Source organism: Cupressus sempervirens, chromosome 2 (assembly GCF_028749045.1).
Source record: "Cupressus sempervirens isolate cs-2001-9-10 chromosome 2, ASM2874904v1, whole genome shotgun sequence".
In the NCBI taxonomy this organism is placed as follows: domain Eukaryota; kingdom Viridiplantae; phylum Streptophyta; class Pinopsida; order Cupressales; family Cupressaceae; genus Cupressus; species Cupressus sempervirens.
In genome coordinates this window covers 173,955,903-173,978,752 of record NC_143119.1, presented here as the reverse complement: position 1 = coordinate 173,978,752, position 22,850 = coordinate 173,955,903, and the positions used below count along the sequence as shown (strand labels likewise).

Genomic DNA, 22,850 nt, shown 5'->3' with positions numbered 1-22,850 from the left:
TATGTAATTGTACTATTGGGGGGGGGGGGGGGAGGGCTTTGCCAAGCTCGAGGAAGAGAAATTTCAGCAATGTTTCAACAAACAACCCCACCAATAATCTTGATCCAATCTACTCACATTATATCATGGTGATCAAAGGATTTAGATAGTATATCTCCAACCTTAATTACAATAAATCCATATTTATTGGAAGCAAGAACACTTCAAATGTGGTTTTCCACAAAAGCCATAGCTAATCCATCAAAAAAATTATAAAAAACAATCTTATCTATCCCCAACTTCGATAATTTGATACCTATTTCATCATTGATGAATATAACCTTTTTTAAGGAAGAACTTGCATGCATACAAGCCAAAATTACAAAAGTTCATCTTGACAAATTTTACTATCTCTTGTGTCCAAATGTTTTTGAGAAAAAAAATGCAAAACAAAACTCAGTCAAACCTTAGAAAGTACATTTGAATGCCCAAAATGTTTAATTAATGTTCCTAACTATGATTTTAGCTACATGCTGAAAATGGATTTGCAAGATCAAATAACAGAACTACAAAAAGTTACAACATTTGAAGGACCAACAAATGCCTTGTTGGGGGTCCTTGTCGAAGATTTTCAACTACTGTTTGTAGAGCCAGATGGTGGTGAACACATTTTAGGAAAAATCATCAATTGTTAGTTCCTTTTTAATCTCAAAATTAGAGCATCAACATTTGATGGACATGATACACAAAGTATCATTATGTCTACCTTTAAGATACTTTGATATATGCTATCACTACTTTCAAATTTTCTTTAAGATGTTATGTATATATTGTAGTTCTAGGACTTCCTATGTATGATCTAATGTACATAATATTGCACAAAAATTTAAACCAATGTTTTATTCCTAATGTAACTTGATATTATATCTATTTTTTTTGTACTACATTTTGAAATTTTGCTACATTACATTAATTTTCACCTTTTCAGTCAATTTTTCCATATACTTTTCAAATGTAGCATACTTTAAATTTTTTGTTATTAATTCAATAATTTGATTTACTATTCTTAAACTCTTAAGAACACAATTATTTAAAAAAATCATCATCTACAAATTGATTTAGTTGAAAAAGATTGAGTATTGAAGTAAGCAATGAGATTCTCAAATGACATAAATGAAGACAAAAGGACTTGACAAAATGATATGCAACGTAAAAGATACCATCAATGAGAAAACGTTATCAACAAGAAACATCAAGAACAAAAAAACTTACAATCTACAAGATGTTAACCATCAATAACATCATTAGATATTGCAACCATCTCACCAATAGTTGCAACCCACTTTGAAAATTCAATCCTAAATACCATCCCTCTTGAATCAATTGAAAGGATACCACAATTCAGTCCTGATTACTGCACAACTAGATTTTTTTTGTTCAAAGTTAGACACCCTTTGAAACATTCCAACATGCTTGATATGCATGGAAAGTCATCCAGGTATTGAAAGAAAGCTATTTGATGGGAAAAATTGATGTTGTAGATTTGCAATAGAAAAAAATTCCATCGATACTCTAACTGCAACAACATACAACCTACTTGTTTAAAAATACTAGCTCAAATAGAAGAGATGTTGATTACTATCTAGTCACTCCAATACTTCAAGTTACTTATGAAAAAGGTAGACAACTCAAATATAATGGTCACACTAATTCGTTCCCTCAAGATATTTCATCAATTTCATTTCACATGCCAAGATGCACATGTGAATTAGACTTAATTATTGTCAATAGGAAAAGCATTGGCCAACAATAGTATAATTTTTATGTTAGTAGATATCGAGTCTATGAAGCACTCATGTAAAAAATACAAAATGATCCATAAATTATAAAGATGTACAAGTAGATGATATTGCATTATCATCTTTTCCTACTAGTTCTACTAATATATCAAACCTTCTCTATGAAATAGCATAAAATAAAAAATAAGGTTTTTTAGAAATAGAAGCTACAAAAGATGACCTTCTACAAAGCCTTGAAGGAATACAATCTTCTTTTATGGAAATTCTTCAACCAACATTTATAGAGGCTGTTGAGGTTCAATATTTTCTTGAAACAGGAAGTGGCTTCCCAACACATAAAGTACAATGAACAACAATTTCTCTTTTTCCCATTAATGAGTACAACAATGAAGGCTTATTTGTAACAACTTTTCCAACACTCTTTCCCATGGGCAACACAAATTTCAAGCAACAATGATTGAAGGATGTACACAAGCATGAATATGAACTCCACCTCGTATGATTCAATGATAATAGATTTGGGTAACATCCATGTTTCATATACTTTTTACTAAACCTACTCTTGCGGCATCAAAGAAAAGCAACAACGTCCATTTTTGTACAATGAAAAGTTGTTGATTCATTACCCCCAACTATTGATGCCCTACAAAAAAGACTACAGGATAGACCTAATGATAAGCTCGCAGATCAATTAATGTGGTTCACATCTAAGATACATGGAGCAAAACCTTTCTAGAATGAAATAAGAGGGGAACTATTTGATATGGTGATCCAATTTGGTTGCCCGACACTATTCTTCACCCTTAGTGTAGTAGATACTAAATGACCAGATCTAAAAAATGTCATGCCTTCAACAACTCCTTTAAAACAAGATGCAATAACAAAAATGAGACTACAAAATATAATTGAAAACACCAACCTTACAATACTTTAGATGCACCATAGATTCACTACATTTTGAGAAGAGGCTCTTGAAAAACTTCTAGGGGCAAGGGAATTGGTACATAGAAAATTACCTTTGCACATGTGTTTTTATATCTATTTATATATTATGTACTAATTTTTTTCCCCTATAGGTATGAATGATAGTATAAAGGTTCCACATATATCCATGGGTTCATTTGGCTTCCTAATGCACCGAATCTTGACAAATTGGATTGGCATAATCAACAATATGTTGAAAATGCAATCAAATACATTGATAAATATGTCTTTGCATGGAACCCATAGACCTCTGAAAGTAGGAATCAAGTAATTCACTATTCACCAATAGATGATCCTTGCTTACAACAAACAAGAGATTTTGACAAGAAACCCTCTTGATGATTACATTGAACTAGTTAATCGTCCAATGACATACACAATGCACATCAAAAACTTGTATTTGAAGGAAGCAAACAAGTATGGTTTGTCAATATAAAGCCCCTTGGTCAATACAAGACAAATTGAACATCTCTTTAGTAGAAAATGATCAACCAAAATAAAATGCTTCTAGAAATGATGACCACCTCAACCTACATAACCCATCAATTCTGCCTATTTGGAGAGCCAATGCAAATTGTCAACTAGTTCTATTAATAATTGTAGTTCTCAAATACATAGCCAAGTCATATTGACATATACATGTCTCAACCTCCACACCTAGAAAAACTATCACTTTTGATGCAACTCAGAAATAGTCTTATAGAGCTACTCACAAAAATAATCAATAGAAACAATGATCTAAGAAGACAATAGTTCAAGTTTCTCCAAGATTCACCACTATCCCTACAAAGAATGACACATCATTCTATATGTTCTATTGGATGGAACTAATGTTATACTACACTTTTACAAACATTCAACAAGATTTAGGAAATACAAAAGAAGACATCATACAACATTGAAAAAGCTTCAAGACCACGTATAGTCCATGCCATGTACACAAATCAAATGAAAAAATAATAGAAGAAGATGTTCTAGAGAGCCCAGATATGGAGACACAACTTATGGGAGAAGATATTCATGATGAATGATAGGTCCTTTCCAAATTACAACTAGGAGAGCCTATTCATGTTGATGAACTAAATATACTTGGTCAAAGCAGCATAGATATCAACCATGATTGGGGAGAATCTCATAAAAATACCTTTGAAGAAGTTATAGTGACTTCCTTCATTGACTCCAAGCGATAAACATTTGATGTAGCCCGTGATACTTACAAAAATTTGGAAAACACTCTATCACTAGAGCAAAAAATGGGTAATGATATAGTTGCTTCCCATGCACAAGAAACCATGATGTAATCTTCACTAAAAAATTATTGTTCAAGGGACAATAGGAACATGAAAATCTTGATTAAATGCATCAAAAAAATAGTAATCAAATCAGCACCAAATGGGTCATCACCACTTCTTCTCCTTGCACCAATAGGGGTTAGCAACATTCAATATTCAAGTGTCCACAATTCATTTAGCACTTTGAATTCCAATTAGAGAAATGACAACAATACAAGGTCAATCACTTGCATCTTTCCAACAAGCTATGCACTTCATTCAATACATTCTAATTGATGAAATGAGTTTCATAGGGCCAAAACTAATGGAAAGAATTGACAAATGGTTGTGTGAAGCATTTCCATGCCAAAAAAACATCCCATTTGGAGGGCATTCAATGATTCTATTTGTTGATTTGGGCCAATACAAATGTATGCCTCAAAATCTTATGGGGGAACACTAAGGCGCAACTCCAACACAATTATTACTTTGCAAAATTTTTTTTGCTAAAATGAGAAAGAGTATGCTCAAGTAAGCTTTTGATTTCTTTTTTCAAACTTACGGAGGAATGCAAAACCAACAATTGCTGACTAGAAACTTCTAATGATAAGATCAAGCTCCTCACTAACTTCTAAACAACAATCCATTTTCCTACAATATACACATTAATTTTCCACAAATGAAATGGTATTGTTATTGTTGGTCATTTCCACCCCCGCATTTAGCCCATCACTGATATTTGATCTGAGAGATCTTTAATGGGTTATTTTCTTAGGTGCAAGATGATACAAAATGTCACCATTTAGGTACTTCCTCTACCACAATGCTTTCTCAAATCTCAAAAGCCTTAAATTACATAAGATATTGCCATGTGTCTTCATCTCAGTATTTCTTCATACCACAATGTCTTTGCGAGGCTCCATGATCCAAAATTGTGCCATGTGGTGGAGGGTCCCATCTCTGGTACTCAAGTCCACCCAATATACATATGCATAGATCGATGAGGGGGATTTAATGAAAGATTAAAATGTCATCATCTAATTTGTTAAGCAGTAGGGCATAGGATGCCGCCAGGTGTCTCTTTTCTAGCATTTCTTCATGTTGTGGAATCTTCATGAGTTTCCAAGGCCCAAAATTGCATCTCAGCTATTGGATATGGAACATCTTGGGAGATTCTCATGGCATCATGGTCATCCCTCTCAAGGGGAGATTTTCATCGATGACCAACATATTTTTGGGAAAATTAGATTTATTCCTTCTGGTCAACCCTATATGTTCTGTGTAGATAACATGTCTTGTTATCCCTCATATTTTTTGGTTATTTCATGCTATCAGAGCTAGTTCTTCAATGCCTAATGACTTCTTGAGCCTCGATTAGCACAACATTGTTGCACTCTATGTTTCTTTAAATGTATGCCATGATCAAATTTGATTGATTTAATTTTTTGTGGCTGAGTGATGTAGGAGCATCTTGGGTTTTCTTGGTGACTACTTTGGAGTTCATGGGAGGAGGCTCAATAGTTTCTTTGGAGGGTGCTTGGAATGGTACTTGGTCAAAGAAGGACTGGTGCTTAGCATGCTCTGGGAGATTAGCATGTTCTATGGAGCTTGGCATGGTCATGGAGCTTGGTATGTTCTATGGAGCTTGACACGGTCTTGGAGCTCGACATGTTCTATGGAGCTCAGTATGGTTTGGGAGCTTGGCATGTTCTATGGAGCTTAGCATAGTCTTGGAGCTCACCATGGTCTTGGTTTCTCAGCATGGTCTTTGGTTGCTTGACATGATTTGTGGAGCTCGACATTGCTTAGGAATTTTGTGCCTATTGCAGGTCGTGTTGACTTGTGGCATTTAATTTATGCATTTGTATTTAATTTATGTTCTAGGCTGACTTGTGGCTTAAAATGGTATAAGTAGGGGTTGTGGGGAAGTCTTTAGTCATTATTCATCCATCGTGGAGAAGAGGAGGAGCTTGAAGAGTGAATTTCAAGAAGAGCTAGTAGCTGCAGCTTGGAAAACAAGGGGATTGCTTGGTGGGCTTGTGAGCACAAGTTGAGATCTTCCTTGGGGGTTTCTACTAGAGTGTCGATCTGGACTAGCTAGTGGTTGGATTAGATTTTGAAGGATCTTGTAGGACTATTACTTTCTTTGTATTTGGTCGTAACTGGTCGTAACTGGGAGGGCCTTATAGCTTGGCACATTGTATGCAATCATTTATATTTTATGAATATATTATTGTAATTTGGTATCAAATCTTGCATTATTGCTTCTTGTTGTTGTGTTTCTACTATGTGGTTATATAGCTAGGGGCTAGGACATCTCCTTTGGGGATACTCTTGCCTTGTGTTGTGTCAGGTGGTGTCAAAGCACAATTTTTTTAAATCACTGAAGTTGAGGTAGTTTACACTAAGACTTGGGTTGGAGAAGTAGATCTGAGTTGATCTTGATCTAGTGCTGGATTTTCTTTTTGGAGTCTTAGATCTCTTGGTTTTGAGGTGGTAGATTGTGGTTCTAGCTTGCAATTGAAGAGGGCTTGTAGATGGATTGATGGATGCTAAGATGGAAGACTAATCTTGTTGAGGCATGATCGTAGAGAGTTTGTGGATTACAGATCTATGGTCCTAGACTTGTGATGCAGTTCCTAATTGTTCATGTGAGGTGGCAAGTTGTGATCTAGCTTGCAAAAAAATTGAGGTTGTCACAAGGAGTGCGGGAAGCATTTATTGTAGAGGGTTTACAAAGATCTTGGAAGGTGGCTCCAAGAGGATTGGACCCTGAGATGATTGCGAATCTCCATGATGTGGTGGAGAGGAATTTTTCTAAGATGTCTACTTAGATTGAAGCTAGTTTGGTTGATTGAACTAAGAAGGTGGTTGCTCAATTTGAAGCTAGCTTGGTTGATTGAGTTAAGGATGAGGTGAGGAAGAAATTTCATGAATGTTTGTGGAGTTGGAGTCTACCAATCTGAAAGAGGGTTGTTTGGCTAGTTAGGAGAGTTGTACATGAGAGAAGATGGCATGACAAGGTCAAGGTGGAAGCGATTAGTTTTGTTGATCAAATTGTGGAGTTTGATACAAAACTTGCAGAGTAGCTAGATGTTGTTGCTGAAGATATTCCTAACCTTGTTGATGTTGGGATAGAGATTGGTTTTCATAATCAGTTGGTGAGTCTGACATGGAAATTACAAAGCACTTGGTCATTGATGATCCAATTATTGTTGGTGATGAGTTGTGTGTTGCAGAGCATCTTGTTGTGAGCAATGAGATTGCTGGTGTTATGAGTTTTGCATGTGTTGATAGAGATCTACATGTTGCTATTGATGTGGGGTTTGTTGCTGTTGGTATGGATTCACTAGTTGCTAATGTGGATGAGGTTTTTCTATTGAAGCATTATGTTCAATTTGTTCTTGGGAGTGAGCATGCTGATTGGGTGGTTGAGATTTTGGTGTTTGACAGAATAATATAGATGTGCATGATGTGTAGATTGGTTTTTTTGTCCCTGTTGGAGTGGAAGCCTTTGGTAAAGATGAAGTTGGTTGTTGCTCTTTCTTTAAGCATCAAAGTGTGGGATAGAATTTTCTATTTACCTAGGGAGTTTGATGCAGGAGCATCTTGGGTTTCCTTAGTGACTACTTTGGAGTTCATGGGAGGATGCTCAATAGTTTCTTTGGATGATGCTTGGACTGGTATTCGGTCAAAGAAGGATTGGTGCTTGGCATACTTTGGGAGCTTGACATGTTCTATGGAGCTTGGCATGTTCTATGGAGCTTGGCATGTTCTATGGAGCTCAACATGGTCTTAGAGTTTGGAATGTTCTATGGAGCTCAGCATGGTCTTGGAGCTCAACATGTTCTATGGAGCTCGACATAGTATTGGTTGCTCAAGATGGTCTTTGGTTGCTTGGCATGATTTGTGGAGCTCAACATTGCTTAGGAATTAGGTGCTTGTTGCAGGCCGTGCCGACTTGTGACATTTAATTTATGTATTTGTATTTAATTTATGTTCTGGGCTGACTTGTGGCTTAGATTGGTATAAGTAGTGGTTGTGGGGAAGTCTTTAGTCATTATTCATCCATCATGGAGAAGAGGAGGAGCTTGAAGAGAAAATTTGGAGAAGAGCTAGTAGTTGTAGCTTGGAAAACAAGGGGATTGCTTGGTGCGCTTGCAAGCACAAGTTGAGATCTTCCTTGGGGATTTCTACTAGAGTGTGGATCTGGACTAGCTAGTGTTTGGATTGGATCTTGAGGGATCTTGTAGAACTATTACTTGCTTTGTATTTGGTTGTAACCAGGAGGGCCTTATAGCCTAGCACATTACATGTAAATAGTTATATTTTATGAATATATTATTGTAATTTGGTATTAGATCTTGTATTATTGATTCTTGTTGATTCTTTTTGTTGTGTTTACATTGTGTGGTTATATAGCTAGGGGCTAGGAAATCTCCTTTGGGGATTCTCCTACCTTACACTACATCACTAAGTGCACTTATTTTCATGTCATCCTATCACTTCTAGTAGTGATTGCACTTCATGATTGGATTTCCCTCCTAATTCTCAATTATTGCTCTCATCTAGAATCCAAACCCATCTGGTTGGGGTTTGAACTTCAATGTAAATATTAGAGTTATGTCTGAACTCTTTAACAAGGGAGTTGTAAATACTTGTTAAGGGTTCTTTGTATGTATTTTGTAGTAGCATTATGCTCTACAAATTTTTCCTTCCATTAAAGAAATAGCTATATTTCTTACATCTTGTCATTCATTATTTGTGCATGTATCTTACCTTGTTTGAATGTTTCTTTCCTAGTTTCTTAGAGTTATATGTTGTGTTTAATATAGTGATAATTTTGTATTGTGAAATATCCTTCCTTTCAATATTTAATCAATTCCAAACATGTATGTAAGTTCTTTGAAGGAAGATTAGAGCCAAGATCTGTGTATTCCAGTGTTTCATTGATGTTTTGTGCAGTTGTGGGAAGAGTTGTAACCCTAGTTTTGTCTCGATGTATTAACCCCCTTTCCCTTTCTACATTTATTTCCTATTCTCCATCTCCCTTTTCTTCTCAAGTAGTAGTTTAGGTGCATCTTGATGGTGAGGAATCCAACCTTCTCTGTATATTCAACCTTAGAGTGCAAGTCCCACACTTGGAGGTCATTTCCATGTTACACAAGGTTTCTTGAGGGTCATATCTTAAGCAAGGGTGTATACTTTTGTGTCAACAGGGTATGTGTAGGATCATGGTCAACCAAACTATGATCTTAAGTGGCAATAAAAAATCAGCAAATCAAGGTTATGTCAAATTGAGGTGCAATTTTCTACTTGTTATAAACTTTATATCAAAAAGTTGAGAGAAAAGAATCTCTAGAATATTTATTTTAGTTTCTAAACTACTAGGCCTTATCTGAATAAAAAAAATGTTTGGTCAAAATTTTGAATTTTAATGCAATAGTACAAAAACAAAAAGTAGATGTATGTCTAATCACCTTAATCAAAATCAAATGATAATATTTTTAAATAATATTCTAGATAGAAGAAGTAGAGTCATGCCTAGATGTGACATATAATTTTGCATATTTTTATTCTAAATAAATAAATTATTATTATTTTTCTACTTTATTATTTTTGGAATAAAAAAGTGCTCATGTTTAACCACCTTAACTAATTCAAAACTCTACAAAATTTAATTTAATTTTTTTTACCTTATAGTAGAGGAAGCATAGAATATGATTCATGTTTTGAATTTAAAAAAATGTTTTACTATTTGAAAGTTATAGTTGTTTTTCAAGAACTATGTCAATAAACACTTTATACATAAACCCATTACAAAATAAGTAATAATTACTTACTAAACTCATAATTTGAAAAACCTTACATTTATGGAAAGCTAAGAACATTCTTAAGAAACCCTTTTGATTTCATCAAATTTTGGTGAAAAAAAGTTGTCAGCTACATGTTTGAAGTAAAAAAACACACAAGAACAGACCACAAACACATTTTTGAGACTTTTAAAAGTTGACCATATAGGGTTGGTATCAAAAGATATAGTAGGCCTTATAAAAGTATTAATTATTTTCATTTAGTGTTAGGATGGGAGGGAAGAAAGTTGGAATAGATTTTGAAATTCTTTGAGGCATTTCATGACTACATATTTTTTAGATTTCCACTTTTGCACAACACGATCTTGCACATATCCAACAATTACATAATAAACAAATGTTAATATCTTCAACAATGCTAGTTTCCCTATGCATTGTAGAAAAAATTAGAGGTTCTACAATTTTAGATGAGGATGATGAACAAATAGAGTCAAAGATACTTCTATGTATTAGGAAAAAAGTCATATTAAGCCTCCAATTTGTGAGTAGAAACAAGCCTCAAGTTAATGACGCTCTTGGATAATTACAAAAAAATGTTTATGCAACCACTAAGAAACCACCACAACTCCCACTCTTCATTGTTGTTTTATTTAGAAATTACATAGGACCACCATGAGACCAAAATCACCCAATGGATGTGCCAATAATACCATTGAGTTGTGGACTTTGTCAACAAATTCCACTTGAAATGGCATGGGAATTGACCATACACAAAGCACAAGGACTTATATTGCAACATGCCACAATTGACATTGGCAACATCGATCACCAAGGACTAACTTTCACAACAATTTTAAGAGTCAAAGAGCTTTCTTCCTTGTGTATACAACCCAATTTCACATTTAACAGATATGCACATATGCAAACAAATCCACGTGTTGGTCGTTGAATAAATCAGGAGGCACATTTAATTCAACTCTCCACAATGACATAATATTCATCATAATTATAATAAATGAGGTATCTATATTCAAATTGCCTTCATCCACTTTTACTATATATGAACATCAGCTTCTATATTTGACAGGTTATTATGATTTTTCTTCAACATGTTTTATATGATGCACTATCATCTAATTCTATTTCCTTCTTCTAAATCTTACATATAGGTTAAAAGAAAGTCTTCAAATAGTTCACATTGGAACCAACATAGACAAATTGAAGATTTAAACTATATATGTAGATTTTAGTCAGACATTTTCCTAAATTTTAATTTTCTTTTATCAAGTAAATTAGGCTTCCTCAAGTTATTCTATGCAATGTATTTACTATTCAAATTTCAATGAATTTAGAGTTTATTGATTTCTCAAAAAAAAAAAAAATCAGCACGTGAGATATCTTATTAAAGTTCAATAAATTTATTAATGTACTCTTCAAAAGTGTTAATTTCTTCTTCTTTAATTTAATTCCTTCATCGTGGAATGCAAGCTCATCGTTTATATTTTAGTAATGTACTTAATGTATGTTGTTTTCATTTTCGGCCCTTTCACTACTTATGCTTTATAGATGCTCATTAAGGTTTCTATTTACTTTTTACATTGCATTTCCCAAGTCCCACATCATGCTCTACCCTCTTCCTATTTATGCCATTCACATAATAATTTTTTTTTCCCTTAATGGTAAGTTTATTAGAAACCCTATCTCTATTTTATTTTGGAACCAACTATTTCCTAGTCATGCCATAAAATCAATTGAAGGTTTTTATACGTTACTATTTCTTTGCTAAAACAATTTTAAAAGGATGAAGGAAATATAAAATGCTTCTAAGCTTAAAATATATTTGTTTCTGTACACTTCACAATCCGTTTCCTTGAAATGATTTAGATACACATTTTGATTCTTGCATATGTTATGAGTCTCTTTATCAAGAAATAAGCAATACAAAACTTGAATTCAATGGGTCCATTTAAAAATGTTTGTATGCTACATAAACTTTTCTACTTCTATTTGTTTAAATATAAGCAATCAATTTTTTAAAAAAAATGTTATTTATTACCATAAATTATAACTCAACATATTTATCTTTAGCCTCCTTATTGCAATGTTAGGTGCAATCGCTAGTTAAATTATTGTTTGGACTAAAATTATTGAAATTCTAATTAATATTTTATTTTTAAATTATTAATTCTTCTTTTTAATTGACTAATCTTAATGTTCCTAGAGGTTTTTAAAAAAAAAATAATTTTAAAAAAAATTTAGAAATAACAATAATAAAATCTCTATAAATGTATGGTGAAGGCTTTCTTTTTACAAGAAGGCTCTCCCATCATGTCTAACATCTACTAACTGAAGTATTGTTGAATAAAATTTATTAGCTAAATTTGGCCTTGATAATGATAATGGTGATGATTTCATCAGCATTTGGCACGAGGGACGCAAAGGCACCTAGTCCATCTCCAATCACTAGCACAACCTCCATGGTGCTTGTTCCTTCCCTAGCACATGCTCTTGTTGGATCTCTTGTTGCATTTTGTACCTTACTTTTTTTTGATGAATAGTCCCTTCCTTATATTAAAAAAAATACAATAAAGTTACATATTCACAAAAAAAGGGGTAAGGGGAAATAGGATCACCTCGTGAGTTCATACGGCCACAGCCTAGAAATCAACTATTCATCAAAAAAACTTTTAGAAAACATTAGAAAACATAGAAATCCTCAAGCTGCCAATGCAATCTTGTATAAAATTAACTGTCTTCCTTGTCCCACTATGTGTAATCTATTAAATAGAGAGAAGGTTAGAGGAAAAAGATGGAACAAAAAGTACATCATTAAATGTACCATCATTATTACCAACAACACCTTTCCTACATAAAGTCATAATAGTGTTGTTGCCCATCAAAATGTGTGGAGTAGGAGAAGCCTCAAAAGAAAAAATAAAAATCCTAAGAAGATGCCATATAGTGTGAATCACTTGAATCCACTAACCATATAGAAGAATGTGGGGTAGCAATTGTGCATAGTACATGATCCTTTCCTATATCTTTACCATCTAACTGAAAGGATGATGATGAAGACAATCTGTGAGAAGTAAAAGGAATATCAATGTTTCTCTTCTAAAGGAGAGCTATCAAATCTAAAACCTATTTGGCAAAGCCATCTAACTTCTTCTCATAGAAATGTGACTCATCATGATTAGGCTTATTAAAATAAGCACACTTTGATCTTTCTAGCTTTAGTTTATCCCCTTTAGGAGGAGGTGGCCCTGATGAACTATGAGGGCTAGAGTTAATCAAAGACTCTGTAGAATGTGATTTCTATGTCTTCTCCTTCATCCCAGAAGATGGCCTAGCTAGTCTAGTGCAAAAACTATGAGCATACGAGAGAATCCAACTGAGAGAGCTTAGCTTTCTGTTGAGTCAAATGATCATAGAAAACCTCAAAGGATGAGATGGTAACTCTATTACGCATAGCATCTTTGGTGGAATAGAAAGTAGGAACAAAAATTTGAAAGTTTCCATGAAGCTTAGAAAGAATCAGGTAAATGCACTCAATGTCAGTCTTGGTTTTCTCACAACTCTACAAAAAATTTCTCCATTTTTTGAACTTCATTAAGAATTCCTCAATGGAAGGAAAATAATCTGGTACAAGAGAGGTAAGATCTTCCTCAATTTGAAGTGCCTTGGAGTCATTCACTATACCAAACAAGCCATGAAACTTGGTCCATATATCTAGAGGGGTATTGCACCCATAAAAATGAAACTGTAGACTATTGGATACATGTAAAGAAATTAACCCCATTGCCTAGTTCATCTTGTTCCTATGTTGCATGACCTCAAAAGGCCTCTCTAAAACTGGCTAACTACATGTAAACAAGACCACAACCATTTTGATCAGAGAAATTGTGTCATCAAGGTCTTCCATGTGTAATAGTTATTAGGGGTCAGAAGTTCTAGACAAGAAGAGGTCTCAACCCTTTTTTTAGAAGGTGTTGAATTATTTTTTGAAAAAGTTCTAGAATATTGAAGCAAATAAAATTGAAAATAATACCAAACACCCCCCCACAAAGCAAAAAACTGAACCCTAGCCACTAGTAGAAATGCATAAACATGAAGAGAGAAAAAAGGATTCAGTTTATGAAATAAATGTACCTTTGAGAAATATTGATAAAAATAATAGAGAATCTAGATAGGGCCTAAGAAGGGCTTTCTAATGCTTCTTTTGAATTAAAAAATGGAGTTGAAATGAGCAAGTTATGCCCCTCTAGAAGATAAAAAGGATCATTTGACTTCAAATGAAAATAGGTACCAAATGCCTCGAGATTGGTGCCAAACATATTGATTTTTGTGCAAAAGTACGTCAAATTGTGTACAAAAAATCTTGATTTATGTGCAAAAATATTGACTTGGAATCTTAAAAATCTCAAAATGTGTGCCAAAAAAATTGATCCATGTGCCAAAAATGTTGATTTGTGTGCCAAAAAATCTCAATTTTGAGATGAAAATTTTTGATTTGAACACCAAAAATTAGAAAATACCACCTTGGGAAATGTGCCTAATCTGGTAGCAATACTATTTCGCCTCAGATTTAAACTATGTCCAAATTCAATGAATTTTATATGAAAATAGGGGTTTTGATGGCTTCTAAATCCAACTATGGGGTCTGTTTGGTCTCAAAGTGCTCAAGAAATTAGAGACCCCCTATTTTCATAGAAAATACCCAAAAATTGCTAGATCTTTTCTACCAAACCCTCATTCTTTTTTTTCCCTCTAAATACTAAACAAGGTTCATAAAATCAAGCTCTAAAACCATGAAGGGTTTAAGAAATAAAAATTCACAAAACTTGAAGAACACCTGCATGCAAGAACCTATTATAAAGAAGAAAAAGGAAAGACAAGGCAAGGGTTTTTTCTTTGAAAATATGAGAACTATATTTTTAGACTAAAAAGATGTGAGATAATTATAAAAAATCAATCCTTGTAGAAGGAGATAAAAAATCTAAAAGGGAAATCCTAAGAGGTAAATGATATTTAATAATTACTAATTATTTATTAAATGGAGATGCAAAGTATATCAAGTGAAATATTAAGAAGGGGGTAAAGGTAATTTAATAAATTAAATTAGATTAACACTTAGCTCTAAAAAGTTTATCTTAATCTCTGAAGCTTGCCTTATAAATATGATTAGGATTATTTTGCATTAACTCATCAGAAAACCTTCATCAAGTGCTATTGTTTTTCAGCAAGTCACCCCTATGGAAGAATCATTATACAGAGGTCATTTTTATGCCAGAATACATTGAAGATAAGATCACTATTGATGATTATCTATTGCCCACAAGTGACATTCTTAGATATGTGTTGTGTCAAGCAAGGATACTATATTTAACTTTTAGTAGAACACATTATTTTTTTAATCCAATGCTAAGCCCTAAACCTAATTTCAACATCTCAGAGTGGTCTTTTGAAGGCAATCTCAAAGTTGTGAATTCACACAATGGTTTCAACTTACCTTTTAAAATCGTAAATTCAAAGAACCAATATGTATTGATTCCCGAGAAATCAAATGTTGAAATTCTTTAGAATAACTAAGAGGGGGGTGAATCAATTATCAGGTCTAGATGTATAACTAAAACTTTTAATAGCTTAGTGAACCCATATCCATAAAACATATTCATCATGCATGCATCCATTAGATCATACAATCACTTAAACTTGTAAGTTACTATTAAATGAACTTTGCAAAAATGTAAGCATGAAACATAACAGATTCAATAACACATTTCACACAATAATTTTATGTGGAAACCCAATTTGGGAAAAACCACTAGTAACATGCTACTCATTCTCACTCTTCTAAAGTGATGTCCTATGAAAGGCCAACCTTGTTAAAGGTTACATTACAAACTGTTAAATGTGACCTGGTTAGAGGATTTCAATCACCCTATTAGGAGTGAGCCTTGTTAGAGGACTTTAGATCATTCACTTGGAATATCACCTAGTTAAAGGATTTAAAAATGAATATTAAGTCAACCTTAATCCAAAGGATTTACTCTGGACTGATACAATGATTAGAAAGTAGTTTAGCAAGGCTTGATTTGATAACAACTTACAACATACTTTGCAGATTATAGATCTATGTTTCAATCCTCCATTCTACTTGGCTTTCACATACTTCATTTCTAATATCTTTTTCACCCTTCAAGCATCCATACCCTTAAGCCTTCTTTCTTTTCTTTTCAATAGGAGTCTCTTCTATTTGGTCACTAATGAAGCAATACCTTAGACTCCTTATCTTCCTTAGGTTCTCGCACATGCCAACCTTTGCTTCTGACTAGACAACTCTATAAATAGAAAATTAAGATATTTTGTCATTCAAACTCTATCATCCATTTTAGTGTTAGACAAGATTAGACGAGATTCAATGAATCTACCCATCTTTTTATTTTATTCCCTTCTGTAAACTTCTCCTTCAATCCTCTTTGAATTTTCCTTAAGACAGTTCACCATGAATTTTGTGTCACCATCTCATCATAGTTATCTTCCAAATGCTTTACAAAATTCAAGAAAATAAAATATTTGGCTCAAATTCATCAAATCTAAGATTTAACATGAATACTAGCACTCTACATGAATATGTTGTCACTCTACTTCCATATTGTTCTTCCACTCAACATCAACTAGATCACTTGGAAAATATTAAAGGTTATTGGTGCTCGACATCAACTAAATTTTACTCTATTTACATTCTACCAATCAATATTATACACTAAAATTTGACTCTTCTTGGCTCCAACTAATTTTATGCTTGGCTTGCACTAACTTTTCTCAGCACCTATTGTCCACTCAGTCAAGCTTGGTAGACTCAATTCTTCTTGCTTGTTCTTCTAGACCTTGACAGTGTATCCATCCTTTGCAACCTTAAGTAGATAATTAATACACTATAACATCACTTTCTTAACTTATCTTTGTACTCCTTTTTGATACCATAATTCAACCTTTTCTCTAGGTGCTATTGTTATTTGATTTGATCAAAACCTCCTCATCAATCAAACAAATGATAGTACTCAAATCATTTAAGCAATTGTCTTACCAGCAAGTAGAAAGTTTGACATCAGTGAAAAAACAATGATTTAAACAAATTCTCATACTTGTATCAATCTATTTTCTACTTGATCAAAATTGTATTATAAAAAGGGAATAAAGATCCTTAACTGTAATCTTGGGAAGTTGGGTAATCAATTTTAAGAGATGTACAAAATTTTGTAATCGCAAAGGGTAATAGATCTATCCCCCGAGACCATGAAAGAAATATTTTGGTATGAAAAGAGGTAAAGCTTGGAGAGAGGTAAGTATTTTTCATTTTAATATTATTTTATTGATGCGTTAGTATGATAAAATATTTACATATTTCATATTTATATGTGTTTTCATAATGCATGCAAACTATTGGATAAAATTTAGTTTTCAAAATATTTGCAAATAAAGAGAGTTTTTAAGATTATCCTATTATGTCAATACATTAAGATGGGAAATTATTAGAGCTTTATCTTGTGATTTTGCACATATATTCGAATGTTTAAAGAAAACCCTAATATTAACTTATTTTTGCAAATCAATTGGCTTGTCCTAAAGAATTTTTGAAAAGCACAATTTCGTAAGGTAAGTTTGTTGGCACTTCTAAAAATGTGAAAAAGGGTTAAAATAAAGGTGAGTGATATTTAGAATAAAGTTTGAAGTATTTATTGCAAAAGATCAAGAAATTATTATTTCCTTATAAGATTCTTTACCTTTAAATATTAGAGAGACTTCTTGGAAATATTATTTTAAGAAAATTCTAAAATAAATTATTATATTTGCAGGTGTGATTGGATAGAAATTAATCTTTGCATTATATTAGGGTTAATATTTGATAATATATTTCCAATACTTTCTTAGTAATTGTTTAAATTAAAAAAGAGTATTTCTATTAAATATGGAATACTTGACAATATGATTATGCGCAAGGAAAAGTCATGAAAAATAAATCCAATTGAAATGTACAAGGTTTACGATTAAAAAAAGGTACCTTATTTGGGCATTTTGTGTAGGACTTGTTGATTCAATAATTCCTAAGTACAAACACAATTAGAAAGATTAAATAAGCTTCGGAGATTTAAGTATTGTACATGAATATTGAAGATCACCACACTTTTGATTGATTATTTTATAAATGTGCTCAATCATAGTTATGAATAGTCACAATGGTCTTAACCTTGTACATATCCTTTCATGTTATATAAAGGATACCAGGACCATTTGCAATAGATATAGCAAACAATATTGGTTATAGAAATTTTCAAATTCAATATAGAGTAAACACTCTTTCTATGCAATTGTTTGATGGCTCTCAAGTCCAAACTCCTTTGCTACACTTCCTTGTAAAGAAATGGAAATAATGTAGTTCCTTTACATCTCTTTAGGCTTATGGTGTATTAAATTGTTCATGTTCTTCATTGTCTTACTTTGGATTAGTACCACTGTATTGATGGATGGAAATAATGCATGCACTTGATCTACATTGATTTCCTTTAGTTGGAATTAAATTCATTTAGGCTCATGATTGTATTTATTGTCTTTCTATCTAGTGGTTGATGGGGCTGACACTATGTCTAAATATTCAATGATAAGATTATGTGAGGGTTGACTCTATTTTTTCAAAAGGACTAAGGACTAATCATTTTATTTTTCTTGCAAGTGCATATGTATAGTTGTAGGTTAGTGAGGTTCAATCCATAATTTTTGCACAACTTATCTCTCAATATATTATTTTCTTAGAAAAAAAAGAAAACACTTTGATTTCTCCTTGAGAGCCATTGCAACCTCAAGAGTATCACTAAATCTACAATCACAATATTTATCTTATTGCAAGTCAAGGTATAACCACCTAGGTTTTGTAGAGCTTGAAGTGTGGATATTGAACAAAGTTGAGACTCAATCTTCTTAGTTGGCTAGAATTGTGTTGAGTTTCCTAGAATTGAGTAGGAAAGCTTGTAGGAAGTCAACCAACAATTAAGTGCACCAATATTACTCATTTGTAATTATTGAGAAATTATTTTTTAATCTCATTTCTTCTATATGTATCTAAAAGTTTTTTTCTCGTAGCTCTATATCTAGTGTTTGCAAGTTAGCTAAAGTTTTATGTGCTACCAAAGTACAAAATTTTACACATGGGATATTGTTGAAGGTAAATCATAAAACTTATTCATATTTTCCCTCTAAGTCTTTTAGTTCTTTATATTGCAGATAATTTTATGGATGTTTAAAAAAATGTTAATTGTTGCATTGCATTGAATTGAGAGATGTATCTCAAAAATGTTGACTAACAATATTATTGATCTTCTTTAAAAGTAGACATAGTCAAGCTATAGTGAACCATTATAAATTTGGTTTCATATTGTCTTAATTGATGTTGACCCTCTGTTCATTTTTTTATCCATTCATATTTAACAATCACAATTTCATCTACTAGTGAGGATGAACTTGAAGGCTAGTGTTGAAATAAAGATTTTAAATGTAGGGTAGAAGCAAGAAGTTGGGTCTCAAATCTAATGAAGTCTATAGATTGTGATCATACTTTTTTAGAAATGAGTGCCCATTTAAAAAAAATGGACACCCGTATTAGGCTTGGTTTCTTGATTCAAATTTTAAAAATGGGCACCTATTTTTTTTTAAAATTGGGTGGCCATTTTTTTATTTTCAAAAAATGGGTGGCCATTTTTGAAAAATTGAAAAATTCAATCTAAAAAAAAATGGTTATGGGTACATGCTGGATCACGGTGTGCCAAAATGTGGTGACCTAGAAATTATGTTGTCCTAAAATGCCTCAAAGTATTTCAAAATCTATTTCAACTTTTTTCCCACCCATACTAATAACAAACCCCCAAAATAATACCTTTATAAGGCCTATTATATATTTGGATAGCAACCCTACCCAATCAACTTAAAAAATGTCCCAAAAATGTGTTTTTGGTATGTTCTTGTGTGTTTTTTTACTTCAAACATGTAGATGACAACTTTTTTTTTGCCCAAATTTGATGAAATGAAAAGGGTTTCTTAAGAGTGTTCTTATATTTTCATAAATGTATTATCTATCAAATTATGAGTTTAGCAAGTAATTATTACTTATTTGCTAATGAGTTACATATAAAGTGTTGATTGATGCACTGATATAAAAACAACTATAACTTTCAAATAGTACAACATTTTTAAAATCCAAAAAATGCACCACATTCTATGCTTCTTCTATTATAAGGAAAAGAAAAGAAAATTTAAATTTTGTAGAGATTTGAATTAGTTAAGGTGGTTAGACATGGGAGTTTTCTTATTACATAAAAATAATAGTAGAAAATTAATAATGATTTATTTATTTGAAATGAAAATACTCAAAGACATGTCTTACATCCATGAACAAGTCTAATTGTTGTAGCTAGAATCTTATTAAAAAAATTATCATTTGATTTTGATTAAGGTGGTCATACATATATCTACTTCTTATTTTTTTCATGAATTTTCTATACTATTGCATTAAAATCAAAAAATTTGATCAATCAATTTTTATTTTTATTTTCAGCTAAGGCCTAGTAGTTTAGAAACTAAATTCAATTTCTTAGATATTCTTCTCTATCAACTTTTTCATAGAAAGATCATAACTAGTTGAAAATTGCATGTCAAGTTGACATAACCCTGATTTGTTGCTTTTTCATTGCCATTTAAGGCATAGTTTGGTTTACCATGATCCTACACATACCCTTACCTATTTTTAAAATTAGAAAACTTGTACCCATTTTTTTTAAAAAAAAATGTGTACCTATTTTTCAAAAATCAAGTGCTTGTTTTTCCCAATTTTTTTTGGGATTTAAAATGCATTTTAAAAGTCAATTTTACTTTTCCAAGATAAGTACCTAGTGTTTGAATTTCAAATAATGGGTTCCCATTTCTTAAAACATGGAGCAAGATTTTATTCTCCTACCTCATATTTTGGTTTGAGATAGCCATGGTGAGACGAAGCCTATGCCTTGACCTCTAAAGATTTGACCAAGGCATTGAACTAAAAAATTTAGGCCTTGCGATAATTTTTGGGGAGTCTTCCCAATTGAAATTTTTATGAAACAAAAACCCATTAGAATTATCACTATCCTAATTTCATAAATATAAGTTTTATAGTGTTATGATTTTATTTACTATTTTTGCATTTTTTTTAATAGTTGTACCTAAATGTAAAATAATGAGGTTCACTAAAACTTTAATAACCTTTTTCTTTTATGATTTTTCTTAAATTAATTTATATGTCATCAATCTACATAATATTTTTTGAAGTCAAAAGAAAAGAATTTTTAAAAATGGTGGAATCTTGATCAAATTATGGTGTCCATACATGAGAGGTTTTACAATTTACCTTTATAGCCAATTAAAATTAATAATACAAAAATTATTAAATAAAAAAAAGGGAAAAATATTTTCATCAATCTTTGGTGTGTTAGGTAACTTCCTTTAAAAGGATTTGTAAAAATTCATTTATTTGTGTCAAATTATGGTGTCTATATAAGAGCATGGTATGGTCCTAAAACATTCATTTTGAAAAAGTACTTTTTAATCCATACAAAAAAAATCTATCATATGGGTATACAAATAAATTACATATTCAAAAAATAGATTTTGAACACTACAATTTTTATTTCTGAAGTTTTCAAATATTCAATTTCTAAATGCCTCAAATTTTGACAACAATCAACAAGAAATTTCAAAAACATGATAACACTTGCACTTTTTGCCCAAAAGTGAGACTCAACTTCTTGCACTTACCTTGCATATATAAAAGGGTTTTAAATAATGTGGAATTTAAGCATAGGTTATAAGGGTTTCTTGTAAAGAAACACTTCCTATTTTTATGACATTATAACCATGAGGTCATTTTTCACGCTAATGCATCCTACTAAGAGCCTCTATTATCTTTCTTCCAATTTCATTACTATTGCAAATTTTGTTTCAATGACATAAGAGTCCAAATGAATTTTTAAATTTTTTAAAAATCTTTTTGGCATAATAATTACTTATAAACATGTGGGAAAAAAATTCATTCAATGTATATTTAATTAGGATTTTTTAGTTCAAATGTTCCTACTAGAGAATCTGTCTCCACTATTATTCTAGTTGAGAATCACTTCCTTCTTATGATGTATCTTAATTGTTTGGTAGCATTCTATAGTCCAATAATTAGAGTTATTCTCATGTGACTAAATGTGAGTACATAGGATCCATATAAGTTGGCTTTAATGGAGCATACACACATTAAGTTGCTCATATATGTTTATATTCCCATTTCTTTAACAATTCTCTTTGGGAATATGTTCTATTTAGAAAAAAATCTTGAGGTCCATGTGGGTAGAAGAATAATTCATTAGATTTCCTTCTTGTGTGCTTCACATTTAATTAAGATGGTTAGTTTAATGTATTAACCCTAAAAACATAATTTATTGATGTGGACTTATTCAGATTGAAAAACTAAGTAATTCAAGATAAAAATGTATGAAATGGTTGATTAGAATATGAGTTTATTTGGGTTGTGATTTGTTATTAAATATTAATAATGAGATGCTGTTATGAAATTATCCAAGATAGAAATGTGATATTATATATCATTAAAGATTTAAGATCACTAAAATATGAGAATTTTAAATTTTTAGAATCTAGACCTCATGTTTGCAATTTGGTCTTTAAATACCTTTGGATGACATAATAATTTATTAGTAAATTAGGCTTAACTAAGTTAATATAAAATATTTTAGTATGTGTTTGGGCTTAATAAAATGATGTACTAGAAAGAATTATTGGAATTCTACTATGCACATAGGTAAATAAGAAGTTCTTAAGAGTTTGGTCACTATTTCAAATAGTATCTTTTTTAAATTTCTAATTATATTTTATATAGGTGTATTATAAAAGCTCAAAATATATTAATAAGAGAT

General features: G+C 31.9%; 1 pseudogene; it reads left to right on the top strand.

The window, feature by feature from the left end:
* The first annotated feature begins 518 nt into the window (after positions 1-518).
* Positions 519-22,850, top strand: part of LOC149571618 (putative prolyl 4-hydroxylase 7) — a 53,512-nt pseudogene continuing 31,180 nt past the window's right edge.